General features: G+C 37.1%; 1 protein-coding gene across 2 annotated transcripts in view; it reads right to left on the bottom strand.

Moving 5' to 3' along the window:
- NAV2 (neuron navigator 2) overlaps nt 1-14,848 on the bottom strand; it is a 442,768-nt gene that overhangs the window by 87,880 nt on the left and 340,040 nt on the right. The window lies entirely within an intron of this gene.

The raw sequence follows: 14,848 nt of genomic DNA, 5'->3' as shown, positions 1-14,848 counted from the left end.
TGATTTATCATGAACATTTTAATGTTCAGAATAATGAATATATAATAAACTCCACTCTTATGATTAGAGACAGGTATAGGGAACTCCCTGAGGAAGAAATACTTTTATCAACTCAGATCCCCATCTCTTGGCAATTTGTAGTATTTGAATTCATTGTGGCAATTCCTAATTCTAGGGAAGTCAATTAACTATTGTTTGCCTCAATTTCTTCAATATTATAGCTTTCTAATATTACAGATATAATATCACCTATTTTGCAGGATTGTTGAGATTAAAAAAACAAAAAAGGCATGGTGCAATGCATGGCACATAGTAGGTACTATATAAATGTCTCTTCCTTTCCTTTTTCCATGTTTCTGTTAAGCAATATAATTGTTATATGTAACTATTTGATTATGATCAAAAAATTAAACATATAATATAATTGTATATTAGAATAAATGGATTTCAACATGTAAAATGCCCATAACTATTGTATTTGCATATATATTTTTATCTCATAGAATCAAAGTAGAAACTAGCTTTTATTTTCTGCTTTACTTTATCTTTTCCTCATATAGGTTATTCCAGATTTTTTACATGGTGGCAGCACACCTGAACTCAGAAAACCTGAGTTCAAAATTTGATCTTGGATATTTTACTAGCTATATGATTCTAGGTCACTGATTTAATTGCCCAGTCTCTTTCGGGTTTAGTTTTCCCATCTGCAAAATGGGAATGATAATACCTACTTCACAGGGTTGTTGTGATGATCAAATGGGATTTATAAAGCTCTTTTTGCAAAGCTCAAAGTGCTATATAAATACTGGCTATTTATTATTATTATTCTTTATTCCTCATACTTAGCAATCTCGAATGCATCGTAGTATTCTACTGCATTGATTTATTGAAATTGTCATTTAGTTAGCTGCTCCCCAATATCATACTAAATGTACCATATCTAATATTTTACCATAGCTAATATTTTTTCTTTTAGTATTAATTATAGGCTATAAAATTAGGTGCCCAATTTTCCCCATAAGTCTTTGTGTTTTTCACAGCAAAATGAGATTACTTAGTTTATAGACACTTTTTTCTAGGTTAGAATATTGGACTAAAAATAAGGATTCTGTCTCTGATTTTTACCATTTGTATGATCCTGGCTAGTCAATGCCGATACCTTTCTTGCCTAATTGTGAAGATCAAATAAGATGATGAAAACATTTTTCAAACCTGAAAGCATTTTATAAATATGGACCATAAATAATCCCATCACCAATTCTAAACCACAGGATCTAACTTAAACCCTCACCACAAGTCAGGTTTACTTTGGGAATAAATTCAGCAGGCAAAGATTACTCCTGGAGAGTGAATGAGAGAGAAAGAAAGAAAAGAATAAGGAGGATGCTGGTAAGGAAAGAGCAGGAGTTAGATGAAATATCAGACTTAAATGCCAAAGCAAAATGAAAACAAAGCAAAGCCAGCTTGTCAGAAAGCTACAGCTAGATAACAACTTATCGGCTTCCTTAGTAACTCCAACTCCTATCCATGATGCTATTTTGCACAGCTTTTACAAACAGGTTGGAAATCGGGTCACTCGGCATCTAAGAATAGCAGGGCAGTCATAGTTCCTAAAGTAACTGAAAATACTGGTATTGTTCAACTAGCCAGTATGTTCCTGACTTCCATGCCAATCAGGTAAGGAGACAATTGCTCATTTAAGTTCTTTCCATCACAATCTCCTTTGACATTCATCCCTTTTTCTTCCCAAATCCATTTAATCAAAGTTGAATGTTGATTCAGGTAAAGTCCGTGAGACAACATGGTGTTGTAGAAAGACATCTAGTCTTAGGATTTAAGTTTGAATGTGATCTTTGACACGTCTTTACTTGGTGCTGCGGACAAGAGTTTTTTGTCTTTCTTGTTTTGGTCTTTTTTATTTCTCAGAGTCTCAGTTTCATTAATTGGAAAATAGGAATAAATACGATTTGCAATCACCTCACAAGATAGCTATAGAGACAGTGCTTTGCAAACTTTAAGCTCGCTAAATAAAAGTGAATTATGATTAGAGTCTTGATAAGCAGAAGAAAAAGGATGGCCTTAAAACTTAAGATCACGTGGGCTTAGGAGATGCCTTATTTAAGATGTACCTACTAGCAAGGTGATTCAACAAGATGCATTGGATCCTTAAACTTAATAGTCTAGACTCCTGAAATGACTATCTTCCCATCATTGTATCACTGGAGAGTCAGGAGATCTGGGGGAAAATGCTGTCACACCTCTAAGTAGCAATACCTCTGTGAGGCAGATAGTATATTATTATTATTTCAATTTGCCAGATCAAGAAACTGAGGCTCATACAGTGAAGTCAATTGCTCAAATTCACAAAGCTGGAAGTTTCGGTGATCACACTAGAACTCGGGTGTCTTGACTTCAAATCCAATATTCTTTGATTAATAGGGAGATGTCATGATTACAACTGCTATAGAAGTTAATAATTTAAGGTCTCATTGAAGAAAAAGCACTCTGGTATGATTTTTTTGTTGACACTGTTAGTGTTCTAGGCACAAAAATTCAATTTGTTTTGGACTCGTGATCTGCCCAGGGTTGCCTACTCTTTTACTATCTATGTGATTTTGATCAAGTTACTTCCCCTTTTTCAAACCTCAGTTTCTTAATCTGGAAAAAATAGGTTGGACTGGCTGACCCTCAAGGTCTTCTGCTTTAAATTCCATAAGACTTTCTATTGATCATCCTACTTCAATAGCGAATGTTCTGTGCACTCAAGGCTGACGAGCATATGCTATTCTTCTCAAGTTGGTGTTTAGTACATCATGCCCTCCTGTGTTAGTGATCACATGTAGCCCTTGTGAACTCAAACCAGAAACTTTGTCAAATGGATTGCAGATGAAGCAGAGAGATGTGGGGGAGATGTTACAGTAGTTCAGGTGAGAGGTAATGGGGGTCTAAAATAGGAAATGGAAGCATATGGAAAATCTGAAAGATGTTAGAATTGATGAGATGTTTCAACCAAAAATGTCCAGTAAAGGGAAGAATCAGAGATGACTCAGATTTCTAGTATGGGTTACTGGAAGAAGGTGTTGCCGTCAATCAGAGTAATGAAGGAGAGACAGGTTTTGATGAAAAGGTGAATCCAGTTTTAGGCATGTTAATTTTGAAATTCTTGTTGATTCAGACATGGTTCATTCATTCATTCAACACGTAGTTCCCGAATGTCTGTTTTGTGCAAAGTCCCATGCTAGGTTCTGTAGAAAAATATTTCTAATAACTAATGCATAAAAATTTCTTGAGATATGGAGTGTTTCCTTAATACTACAGGAATTGCAACTCATCCCTGATTCAAATCAGAAACAGAAAGATGTCTAGTCAGAAACATAGCTGTGAAAAAACAAACATCTTTAAGCATTTTCACATAAATTCTTTCATCTGACTCCAAGATTAGCTTTGTAAGAGGAAAACACTCTTAATTTTACAGATGAGGAAGCTAAGGCAAAGGGTATATGCAGTCTAGTGACTTATTGCCAAATTGTGGCCAATCAACCCTGGTTATGGGACTAAGTCTGGCAACTTCTGGTTAAGTATCATGTTCTTTAGATTATATTTCATCGAGGGGAAAAGAACAAAGTGGAAATATAAGGGAATTAAGAAAGACAAATACTCATATTTCCATATAAAATCATGAAATGACTCGGCCTAGAAGTCATATGTTATAATTATCTGATAAGAAAATATATATATTTCTTTGGCTTTAGATCCTATCCTTATCAATGAACTTATGGAGAGAATCTTAACATTTCTGCATGTCATGTTATTCCTTAGGCAGTCTGGAAAAGCCTATGGACTCCTCCTGATAATGTTTTTAAACACATAAAATACATGGGGTTACAAAGGAGACCAATAATACTGAAATATAGTTATGAACATTTTAAAAAGGGGAGATGAACCTCTGCTTAAGAACTTCTCATCTAAAGTGAGACTATCTAAAATAAGAATTGACCTCTTGGTCAAGAAATGCATGATAAAGACAAAATTAGCAGCAAGTGTTAACATGGACAACAATAAAGTGTGCAAACATCAAGAGATTTCAAGAGGATAATAAAATGAGATAAATCATTAATGGTGCTCTTTCTTCTCCCTCCATCTTTAAAATTCTATCTATCCATGATTTAAGGTCCAGCTAAATGTCATAATCTCCAAGAAGTCTTTCCTAAAGTCGTCCACCTAAAAATACTCTCTTTTAGGGAAGCACTCATCTAGCACTTTCTGTTTCTCTGATGATAGTCATAACATTCTGCCTTCCACTATATGTATTATCTATAAAACTGAAAGCTCCCTGAGTTCAGGAAATTAGTCTGTTCATTTATGTGATTCCTACAGTAAAATACTCTAAAACATAATAAGTGAGGAATAAACAAATAAAACATAATAAAAATGCAATGAAAGCTCCCTAAAAGTAGAAACTGTTGTCTTTCAGACATTATTTTTCTAGCATGGTACATTACACATAGCAAGTATTTAATAATTATTTGTTGAATTGAGATTGAATTTGAGGAATTGATTGATTGTATTTTCGAGTCATAAATAAGTACATTGTCATCAACATTTAACAAAATTGAAGAACTAGAGAGGCGAAAATTGGAAATAATTTAAGGGGGATGTTTCTAACTGGACATTGGAAGGTACAAAAACATTTTGAAAATCTTTAAGATACAAACAAGAAGAGAGGAGAAATGGGGAGTAATAGACGTGACAATTTATAATATCATGATGCTTAAAAATTGGGTATATCATAGAAGGGAGGCACTTTAATTGCTTAGAAGATCAAGGATACATCAACATATCCCACCTGACTATTAGCTTTCAGGACAGAGTCTGTGTTATATTCAGTTCTGTATCGTCCACAGAGCCCTGAACACAGATACTACTTGATCATACTCATTAAACTATTACCTTCTGGATTGACTAGAAGATTCCGTTTAGTGATCAAAGATCTTTATAACCTGTTCCCCCACCCCCTCCACCTTTTGAGTCCTTTTAAATGTTATCTTTTTACCACATACTCTATAGTCCCAATGACAATGGCCTCCTGGTGGTTCCTCAAACAAGGCACTCCATTTCTCAGATCTGGCCATTTTCTCTGCCTCCTATGGCTGAAATGCTCTGCCTCCTCATCTCTTCCCTCCAACTTTGCTGGCATCCTTTAAGTCCCAACTAAAATCTCATCTTCTACAGGAACCCTTTATCAATCTCCCTTAATTCTAGTGACTTCCCTCTGTTGATTATTTCAAAATTATGCTACAGACAGCTTGCTTGTACAGAATTGTATGTTTTCTAGCTCCTTGAGAATAGGGACTTAATATCCTCAGTACTTGGGTCCAAAGCCTGGAGGCACACAGTAGATAATAAATGTTTATTCAGTGACTAACTAATCACATATCAGCTTGTAGGGGACCCCCTTGGATCTTAATGTCATTAGCTCCTTCTGAGTTGACTCACCTTCCCTCTCTTTCCCAGAAGTACTACTTCATTTCAACACCAAACATTGAAAACTCACGCCTAAAATGAACAGCAACATCTCTGACATCTCTGGAAGGTGCCAAAAGATATTATCACTGGGAAGACTGATGGTGTTGTATTGGACTGAAATGAAATAGTACTTGGGATGCAAAAGGTGGAGGAAGATATTGATCTGTTCTTGAAGGAAGTAAAAAAACATCTTTTGGATGTCAGGATTTTTATCACCGTACATAAAAGTACCTAACTGGACTGGAGGGCAGCTGGGCTAGATGGTTTATAAGGACTCTCCCAATGTTAAGACATTTTGCGTGTTTTACTAAGTATGAGCATATTGGGTAACCACCTAGTCAGAGGAAAAAGGAAGGACATTGGGTTTACTCCTCCTAAATGTTAGCATGCTCATGATAAGATCTCTGAAATTGGGTTGAGGCCCAGTGATAATTTCTCAAGGCTGATATAAGCCTCATTTAGCACCTCAGGGAAGTTCATCCTTTAATTAATCATTCAACAGATCTTCTACAGGAAAGAGATTACAGCATATAGATTCTTGAGCCATCATTCTTAGCCTTCTTCTAAGTAAATAAGAGAAAAATACCCACCCACTATTAAAATAATTTTAATTATTTTAACATTTCAATTAATGCTGTGAAAACAAAATCTTTTTTTTTTAACAAGATGATTGTGGAGGGGTGGGTGGTAGTGGTGATGCTGGGGAGTTTGTAGGCTTCTTAGCCAGGCAGTATTGGCAATAACAGCAGTGAAAGAAGGGGCAAGCACAGCCTCAGATATGGGCTTCTTGTGGGTGGGCCAGGTGCCAGCCTAGCAGAAGACCACACTCTAAGATTTCTTAGATGGCTGTATGACATAGAAGTGAAGAATAGCCATGGCTTCTGGGTTACATAGGGACCAAAAAGACAGGAACAACCCACTTTGCTTAGAGGGGATGATTAGAAGGAAGTTCCCCAATGATTCAATTAGAGAAATAATGTTGTGGAACACTATTCTAGCAATCAAAAATAGAATGCTGGATCTGGAATTATGAAGACCTAAATTCAAATATAGCCTCAGATATTTTCTCTCTGTGTAGCCCTGGACAAACTGCTTAATCTATACTTAATTTAATATCTCATCCCATTTAGTTTAAATGGGAATAATAACAGCACTTATCTCCCAGGGTTGTAGAGGATAAATGAGATAATATTTGTAAAGTAGTCTGTAAATCTTAAAGCACTCTATAAATACTAGGTATTGTATCTGTTATATCTCTTGTAATAAAGTTTCTTACAAGAACTACAGTATTAGAAAAATATCTGTTATTAGAAGTATCCTGATTTGGAGTAATTAGTCAAAATGTAAATCTTAGCAAAACTGTTTGATAATGTTTAAAGAAGTACAGTCCCATCACTTTTAACTATTCATAGTAGCGAGAAGACATTTATTAAATCTTATCATAAAGAGATTGTGGAGGATTTTCATTAATTATAGAAAGACAAATATCAAAGGGAAACAAAAGGTTTTCATTCAATCAATATCTGAATAGGATTCTTCCTAACAATACTTCCATCATGTAGGTTATTCCTGTAACTAGCTTTTCTGATAAAGAACTGGTTCAACTTTATAAAAATAAGATTTAATCCCCAAGCGAAAAATGGTCTGATGATAGTTTTCATAAAAGAAACCCAGAGTAGTTATAATCATATAAAAATGACTAATAATTAGATAAATGCAAACTGAAGTCATTCTGAGGTTGCATCCTACCCATAAGACTGGCAAATATTACATGTAAAAGACAAGTCTTGAAGTGACTATGGGAAGTCAGAGACATGGCTATACTACTGATAGTTCTGTGAATGGGTACAGTCATACTGGAAAGCAATTTTAAATTTTACTCTAAAGAAGGGAAGGAGAAAAAATTTGGAATACAGGATTTTGCAAGAGTGGAAGCTGAAAACTATTTTTGCATGTATTTTGAAAATAAAAAGCTATTATTAACAATTTTAAAAATTATACCCTAAAAAGTTAGCAAACAGTACTTTTGCCTCTACAAAGTTGACCCTGTCCCCCGCCTTCTATATTGAAATTGAACCAAAATCGGTTGTTCTGTAACTTCTTTCTTTCAGCTTAATTTTATCTAGGGGAAGGGAAAGCAGCAATCTCCTTTCACATGTAAACCCTTCAATTACTTGAGTGCATCAATACTATCCTATTATTATTTCTCATTTCCTAGCTAAATAACCCCATTTTCTTTAACCAGTCCTTAATATGGCTTGGTTGCAAGTTACCTCACCCTGCTGGTTACCTTTCTTTGAGTGTGTTCCAATTTGTCAATATACCTAATAGAATATAGTCCTCATAATTAGGCAGGCAGTGACCCTGAATCTCATGCTGGGAAGAAATCTCAAAGGTTATCTAATATGTATTTACCATGTGCTCAGGACCATGCTAAGCAGTTTACAAATATTATCTCATTTCAACAAACCCCACCTCTACCCCGCGACATGTAGAAGTGATGATTTTATCTTCAATAAGTGAGCAAAGCTCACTATTAGTCAGATTAGATAAATATAATTAATTTTTAACATATTGGTTGACTGAAGAGTCACGAGTCCTTTGGAAGATATTGGGAAAATTTCTTCATTAAAAAAAACTATCTTAAATATTCCCTCTTAGTATCTTGTTTACCCTATTTCTTTTGGTAAAATTCAATCTGGCTTTCATCCCAATTATTATTCGGGACTGAATTAATGAGGCCTTACTGTATTTGACTCTGAAAATAGGGCAAATGGCTGGTTTCAATGTGTTTCAGCAGCGCTCAGCAGTTTGCTGAATATGCTCTGCTCCAGGCCACTGAAATTCCCTCGGGTACCATTGGCAGGTCTAAGGCACAGGAAAAGGAAAGAAAAGGAGAAGAAAATGAAATGGGAGAATAGCAGAAAAAAGGAGAGAGCAATTGGGTGGGGGGGGGGGGTCCAGAAGAGAAAAGTGGGTGCTATAAAAGGCACATTTATAGTAGAGTGCCACTAAATGACTAAAAGGACATCCATCCTTTACCTCTATGACAAAAGTTATGCTCTGAAAAGAATCATAATAATCTCTCATCTAGCTGGCAGAGTCATTAGAGAATATGACCACTGCCCCTTGCCAACTATTGAGTAGACTGATGCTTATAGCCTTTATAACAGTTCAGCCTAGAATACTTTCTTCCCACAAGCCAAGTTACACCCCTCTCTCAAAGTAGTTATTTCATTTCATGTACAGGAAAACATGTTGAAGTCAGGTAATTGGATGGAGGGAGGAGGTGGGAAGAATCACATGAGAGCCCAATACAGCCTATAAAGCTGTGAAAACCTTCTGGGCTCCAAAGTTCTTTCCTGGGCTGTAATCTCCTGCAGAGTCCATGGAAATGCAAAACCCTTCAGAGAAGAACTGGGACAGAGATGAATATCTACTCTGAAATTTGCAATAGGGTCTCTAGACATCCTTCTTCATTCAGTGTAATAAATGTTAATACTCCTCACTGCCAGCATTCCCCAATTTTTATGGGAATAAAGAACTCAAAAAAATCACAGTATTGAATTTGCTTTATGCTTATGGCAACTATATTTTTCAATCCAAATAAGAAGAGATTTGGTTTTTAAAAAGTATGGGGGTCACTTTTTTCTTTTCTAGGTCCCCAGAATTCTGTAGGCTACTTAAAATTACTTAATGTTGAGTGTTGTTTGTAGGACTTGTGACCAGAAATCCCGTGGCCAATCATTAACACTACCATTTGTATTCTGTACTGTAAACATCACAGAAACACCTATAATACATAGAACAGTAGACCTACATAATATGGACTATTACACAAATTTTTCCATGCATAATCATATATTGTCAATCTATGATTTTTGCCATTGCTCCCAAGCTCTTGTGACATGTCTTATTGTAATATTAATTTGGTCTTTAAATCATTCAGACAACACTTAATATGTGTCAGGCACTGGACTAGTTACTCAAGATAAAAAATAATAAAGAGGCAGAGAACAAGAGAAACAGATGGAGACAGAGAGAAAAGGGCAGAGAAAGAGAAACTGACCTAGTACTCAAGTACCTTATATTCTACTATATTAAAGATTTAGATCTGGAAGGGTACTTAAAAATAACAAAACATGGAATTTTAGATTTAGGGCAGGGAGAGATAGAATCCAAAACACTTATACAGATGAGGAAATAGGCCCAATACAGGTTTAATAAATTGCCCAAAGTCATATAGGCAGTAAGTGACAGTTTTCAATGCCATTCTATTGCATTTACTATTTGCTAAAATATTGGAATCTTTGGGATGACAATTTATGGAAACAAAAGGAAACATTTTTGAAGTTGGGACCATTTCAAAGATCTCAGAAAAAAACTAAGTTCACATCATGGAACAGAATGTGCCTCATACAAAGTTAACCAACACTTATGTAAGCTGTGATGAGTGGCCATGACACTCATAGATGATGCCATCTTGTCTCAAAGAACTGTGATTAAACCTTAGCTAATATGCTTTCCCAACCACACCTGAAACACACAGAAATTGAACTACTTTAAAATCCTCACACACTAATTATACCTACTCCAAAAAGGACTGTCTACATGCAGATAAAAAATCAAATATGTCTAAGGAGACAGAGAGCATCTGGGAAATCACTGGTTTAAAAAAGTCTTAAAATAAAAACTTTTAGAGAATAAGGCACAGAAAAAAAAAAATCAGTTTATTTCTTAAAAGAATTCAAATTCAAATCAATATTGTAAAGGGAAAAGATACTTCAAAAGAGGTTGAAAGCCATAAATAAGGAGAATCATGGCCTTAAGAAATCTGATTGCCCATGGAAACATTTGTATACTAGCCCATATTATGTAGGGACATTGAGCTTAACCATTTCTATTTCATTTTGCAAGTGAAGAATTTGATGTCCAAAGATTTGTCCAAGATTATAGGGCAAGTTAGTAGCGGAGGTTGGACTCTGCAGTCCAGTAGCATTATTTGCAATACTTAACTCTGTTAACATAATTTTTAGTGAAGTTCCAATAAGAGGCCAAAGACTGCTAGGAAAATGAATCAAGAATTGAGAAAGAAATTAAATTAAATGGTACTTTTCAAAAGGAGAAGCCAAAAAAGATCAGATTTCATTGTCTTCTAAGAGATACTGACATCATTGTGTCAGGAATCCAAATGCCACAGATCCCTTCTCAAATGGCTTAAACCAAAAATGTTAAGATATGTATGCCTATAAAATATGAAGGTGAGATCATCGTTCATTTTTTTTTTTTTCAGTTCCCAGCACTTTCCCCTCCACCAAATGTCTCCGAGGAACAAGTCTGTCAAAGAATCAGCCCACTGTTCCCTTCGATCAAGACCCCTGAGAAAGGATCCTGGAATTGAGGACCACATTTTGATATCAAATACTCTGTGGTTAGTTACTGTTATGGAGCCAACTACCAAGCAGCCATGAATTCAAGAGGCGTGATATTTATGGCCATCCACAAAACAAACATGGGGGAAAAGAAGATAACCCTCAAGCTGAGAAGGAAAAAACTTGGGAGATTTTTCACTAGGATGGCCATATATAGGAACAGAGGGACCCGATTTTCAAGGAGTTAGTTTCTCAGGAAAGCATTATGGATCTGTTGAGGTCTAGCTTTGGGGTACCTAAATGAAATTAGGGTTAAGGTCTAGTGGCAGGTTTGGGGTACAGATTCGATGCAAGGGGGTCTAGTAGAGGTGCGAGTTCCCAATAAAAGCATTTATTGGCCCAGAGAGCTAGATTGATAAAAGAGGTTTATTATTAGATAAGCAAAGTTAAAGTATAGGCGAAGGTAGAGATAAAGAGGGCACTGGACAGAGGGTCCAGTGGACAGAGGGTCCTCACATGGTAGCCATGTTTGGAATCTCTGCAAAGAGGGGTTCCCAGTGTGGCCTTTTTATAATAGGAGACTTAGCTCGAGGGGCTTTCAGGTGTAGCCCCAAAGTTGGCTCATATCCGGGTGGGGCTGGGAACAGGTCAGATCTTCTATTGGAATTCAAAGGGACCAGGATTTGTGAGTTAAAGGGCAATTTACATTATTAACTAGGAGAGGGTGGGAATCTAGAAAGGAATCTTTCCCGCATCAGATCTTCTCTGCTTTCTCCAGAAGAAGCCTTGCTAGACCACACTTAAGATAATATTATGTACTCAAGGAAAGGCATTTTAAATTATAGGCAAAAGCAGCAAAGTGCACTTATCATTGATCTCTCCTGCCTGACCTTCACTCATTCCCTAATAAATCACTAACATTAGCAGAAACAAAGAATTATAATGTTTCTTGGCAGGGATCGGGTGAGATGGACGATGGCTTGTACCAAATAATTTTCCCAAGTCCCCTAGATCAGATGCTTGTAGATCTGTCTCTCTAGACCACAAGGATCCGAGTGATCTTTTTGTTCTTATCTGCCAACTTGAACAGCGCTCATAAGCTCCACTTCAGGCTTATTCCATCCAGGTGACTAATCTCACACTGCTGAGCAAAAGAGGGCAACGTAAGAATACAGGCCTTACCTGCTCCCATTTCCAGCTCCCAAAGCGGCAGCAGCAGCCCTATTTATATCCTCAGAGTGCCCCAGCCAGACAACTGTATTAAATTGCAAAACTCCTGACTCGTGGAACTGGTGGAACCATTTTCTGGCTATTGTCTTGGGCTATTGTTTCAGGGGAAACTGTAGTGCCTCCAGGGCCACAAGAGACAGCAGAGTGGAAGAGGGAGGCTCCCCAAAGACAGAGGTTCTAGAAGAAGGGAAGGAGGCATCTACAGATATTTCCCACAGCTTTTTCTATACAGTTCTAAAACTAGAGGGGCAAGGGACCCCAGTCACTGCTCCTATAGACCCTTTCAAAAGACCTCAGAAATGGCAAGAACTCTCCTAAAAGATTGTTATGCTAAAGTTAATCTACCAATATGCAATCATCCCCTAGGACCAGGGAGAAGCCATAAGGAACCCACTGAATGGTGTACTGGGAGTAGTTTTCTTTCTACATGTCTGAGAGCAGAACAAAGCCTGCAGCATTCCTAACAGTAAGGAAGAAAAGTTTCATTTTAAAGTTTAAATGTACCCCCCCAACCCAATCTTAAAATCACCTGCTGCTGTGTAGACTAGAGAAAAGTTTCTGAGCCTGCTCCAAGCATAGGTATAGAAATGAGTCTGAACTTAGGGTCCAAAAAAAAGTGTTAGAATACAGTTTTGCTAACAAGTAAACAAGCAAATAGATCAAATTCTTCTCATCTATCAGTTTGCAAACATGTCAGTGGTGTTCTGGGAAGCTCTAAGGGGAAATGGGGGCTAAATATGGCTTACAAGTATTACAAAAGGGAAGTAGGTTTTTGAGGTGCAAACAGTTTAAAAATGAAAAATGTTCTGTCTCTGACTATCCCATCTTTGTCTGTTTTTTCTTTGTTTTTTTTCTCTTCTGTGTCTTTATTTTATTTTTTCTGTTTCTTTAATTTTTCCCCTTCTTCCTCTCCCTCTCCCTCTCTCTCTCTCCATTTCTGCAGAGGTTAGGGGGCACCCTAAGCGTGGAAGAGCTTCTCCATATTGACTGTGCCAGGTGCAAGGACAATACATTCAGCATTTGGAAGGAGTAGCCAGAGAAACTTGATAATGGGCACTCAGGAAATTTTAGAGAGCTGAAAACTCCTTGGGTTAGGTTTCAGCTCATAGTACCTTTGCCCCAATTGGGTAACTCATTCCCAGTTTAAGTAGGTGGTCCATGTTAAGCGTGAAATTCCTCCACTCTGATGTGGGTGGAGGAAGGGAGACCCCTTTGCTTGAAACCCCATAACTCCTGGCCAAGACAGCTTAGCTTTTCATTGTTTCAGGAGACATCAATTTGCCTGTTAAGCTAGATAGAAAATCTGGGACACAAGTTGGTGGAATACTGTGCTTCAGGGAGATATGTGCATTAGGTGAGACAGCCCTTATACGATGTTTACCAATGTCTAATATTGATAAAGGACTTCAAAGCTTGCAAAGAGCTAATTTGCACCATTTCCTGTGATACTTGAGGTAAAGAAAGGCAGTAAGAAATCATGAGCAGAGGCCAGTTTTTGAGGTAGGGAAGTCCATTTCTGGAGATGCTCTAAATAGGGAAGTCCCAAAGCAGAAAGCAAGGTTAAAGATAGCCTAGTCTCATAACTCCTATACCATCCTTGTCTCAAAGTCTTTCCCCTTTCCCCTCAAATTTTTATTTAGTCACTTTTGGTCATGTTTTATTCTTTTTGACCTCTTTGGGGGTTTTCTTGGCAAAGATACTGAAGTGGTTTGGCATTTCCTTCTCCAGTTCATTTTTATAGATGTGGAAAGTGAGGCAGACAAGGTTAGGTGACTTGCTCAGCATCACACAGTTAAGTAAAAGTCAGAGGCCAGATTTGAACTCATTGAACTCCTGAGTCTTCCTGATTCCAGTTCCAGCATTCTATATACTGTACTACTCAGCAGTCCCCTCAAATTACCTCCCCTTAGTTTTATACAAAGTGGCATGGTATAGTGCTGGATAAAGTCAGCCTCGGAGCCAGGAACACCTGGGTTCTTCAGGTCCTGTCTCTGACAAAAATGGCTTGAGGACCCTGGGAATGATACAACTTCTCAATGATCTAGGCAATTCTGGAAAATTGTTTTTTTTTTTTTTTTTTTTTTAAATTGCACTTGTAGCGGGGAACTGTTCATCTGGAAGTTCTAGACACCAGTGAAATCATAGATTCAGGTCTGAGCCCTCAAGGATTATATGACTTGTCTAGGATCATATCGATCATAGGTATTAAAGATTTGATTTGAACCCAAGGTTTCCTGGTTCCAAGTTCAATATTCTATCCATTATACCTGGCTTCCCAATTTTAGACTCTATAGCTTTTTGTTATGGAATTGAATGATTTTCAATTGACTTTTAAATGTCTTATGATCTGCTTTACTCTTTTTTGGGGGGTTGAGGTAATGGGGGTTAAATGACTTGTCAGGCTCACTCAGCTAGGAAATATTAAGTGTCTGAGGCTGGATTTGAACTCTCATTCTACTGTACCATCTTGCTTGTCCTCCTCTTTGAAGAAGATTCATACTAAGAAAAATATACAGTCACTCCTAATAACTTAGATTGTTTTTAAATACATTATTATGGGCTTTTTCTTCTCTTTACCAGAAATCCCAATGCATTTTATCAACACAGTTTATCCTTCAAAACATCCCCAGCCAGTAAAAGTAACTGAGCCCCAGGCAAGCTAAATGCCCTGGCCTTAGGCCTAGAGTTCAGGTTGGGAAGAGAACAGTGGTCCAAAAAGG

The sequence above is a fragment of the Antechinus flavipes genome, chromosome 6 (assembly GCF_016432865.1).
Source record: "Antechinus flavipes isolate AdamAnt ecotype Samford, QLD, Australia chromosome 6, AdamAnt_v2, whole genome shotgun sequence".
Lineage (NCBI taxonomy): Eukaryota > Metazoa > Chordata > Mammalia > Dasyuromorphia > Dasyuridae > Antechinus > Antechinus flavipes.
Note: the sequence above shows the minus strand (reverse complement) of the source record. Positions and strands in the feature narration are given on the sequence as shown.